Here is a 2,066-nt window from a genome sequence, read left to right as displayed (position 1 = left end):
AAGAGGGCTGCTGAAGTTTGCGAGGGTTCAGGCTTCTCTCTGGGTTCAGTGTTCCTTTCTTGCTAGGACTTGCTTCTGTATCTTCTGCTTACTTCCTGGGGTTTCAGCTTAAGCCTTCAGCATCAAACTCCAATATCAAAGCTCCAACATCAAAAACCCTCCAACTCTGTCTTTCGTTATGCCTTTTATCTGTGAGTCCCCACCCACCAATGTCTTAATGATGTGGCCTAATCAAGGCCCTAATCATAACTTAATCATGCCCAGGTACAGGCCAGATTACAAACATAATCAAATATCTATTTCTGGAATTCATAGCCATATCAAACAGCTACATAGCCCTTATGAAGTAAACTTAATTTTATGGAATTCCTTTTCACATTTGTAAAATAATATAATGAAACTTACCTGATGGAGTATGGTGAAACTTAAAAAATAAAATATTTTTAATAACTTCTGCCTAAAATGTTAACAGCAATGCATAGTGGTGCATATTAATTTTGTATATGTTAACTGACACCCTTTCTGTATGACTAGAAATAGCTGATTTTAAGATTACGTACTGGTTTATTTTCAAAACTATTACTATTACTTTTTTTAAAGAAATAGAGTAACTTGATTAAAGAATCACAGGTATTTTTAGAAGTATTATCTAACTGTAAAATAAATATTTAAGCATTGTAAAACAATCTTTTTTCTTATTATCTCCATAGCAATCTGGACTTATTTTTATAATTGCAATAACCCCTTAATCTGATTATATTAAAAGTTGATTCGAAATTCCATTTTTTGCAGTAATTCTACTGCATTGGAAATTCTCTTGTCTTTTCCCAGCTTTTAAATATTATTATTCATGTGGTATAGGAATGGTCAGGGATATTCTTGCAGGATTTCTCAACAATGGTGGCATCATGTGACTACTTTGGTCAGCCTCACTCAAGTGGGTCTTTAGAATTAAAATTTCCTTTGTCTTGTTCTCCTTATCCTGTGAGGCAGAAGGGAAATGTTTCTGCAGTGGATGCTCATGCAGGGTTTGGTGGTAACCCCATGGCTTTCGGCATTTTTATTTCCCACTCTGTCCCAACCAACTTCTGAGCTGGAAAAAGAAATAGGTATGCATGTAGACTTTGCGTTTTGATGGATATTTGGAATGTTTACAATTTGAGGCTATTATAAATAAAGCTGCTCTGATAATTTGCATACTTTTGTGAAATAGATTTTTTTCATTACTCTTTTGCACATTTAAAGGTGGAATTTTATCCTGTCAACATGTGAGAGTTACAGTTGTCCCACATCCTCACAAACTCTTGAGATTCATAGTATTTTAATGATAGCTAATCAAGTGTGTTTCTAGAGATATTTTAATATGGTTTTAAATTTCATTCCTCTGATAATTATGTTTTGGCATCTTTTTATATGTATATTGGCCATTTATATAACATCTTTGTGAAATACCCATTCATATTTTTGCCTCTTTTTAATCAGATTATACATCTTTTACTGAATTTTAAATGTATTTTATATATATTTTCTCTCAATTTTTGACTTGTATATTGAATTCCTTAACATTATGTTTCCAAGAAGGCAGTATTAAGTTTATCAATTTCAATTTGTAATTTTAATGATTACTTCATTTTTAACTTTTAATTTTGTAATCCTTTCAAATGCAGATGCTGTAAAAATAGTAAAATAATATATAGAATACTACAGAGAAGATTAGTATGGGCCCTGTGCATGGAAGACACATATTAATCTTCTTTGTATCATTCTTTTTTTTAAAGATATTTTATTTCTCTCCCCTTCCTTCCCCCCCACCCCCCCCACCCCCCATTGTCTGCTTTCTTGTGTCCATTTGCTGTGTGTTCTTCTGTGTCTGCTTGCATTCTAGGTGTCACGGGGAATGTGTCTCTTTTTGTTGTATCATCTTGCTGCGTCAGCTCTCTGCATGTGCGGTGCCACTCCTGAGTGGGCTGTGCTTTTTGCACGGGGCAATTCTCCTTCTGGGGTGCACTCCTTGTGCGTGGGACACCCCTATGCATGGGGCATCCCTGCGTGGCATGACACTTCTT

At 34.8% G+C, this 2,066-nt stretch overlaps 1 non-coding gene across 1 annotated transcript; it reads left to right on the top strand.

Annotated features, from left to right (window-relative positions):
* The first annotated feature begins 1,668 nt into the window (after window positions 1–1,668).
* Window positions 1,669–1,770, top strand: LOC111763315 (U6 spliceosomal RNA). Its single transcript, XR_002796197.1, has one exon. It is a non-coding gene; the product is annotated as a U6 spliceosomal RNA (small nuclear RNA).
* Window positions 1,771–2,066: the final 296 nt, after the last annotated feature.

The sequence above is a fragment of the Dasypus novemcinctus genome, chromosome 10, assembly GCF_030445035.2.
Source record: "Dasypus novemcinctus isolate mDasNov1 chromosome 10, mDasNov1.1.hap2, whole genome shotgun sequence".
NCBI classification, from domain to species: domain Eukaryota; kingdom Metazoa; phylum Chordata; class Mammalia; order Cingulata; family Dasypodidae; genus Dasypus; species Dasypus novemcinctus.
Note: the sequence above shows the minus strand (reverse complement) of the source record. Positions and strands in the feature narration are given on the sequence as shown.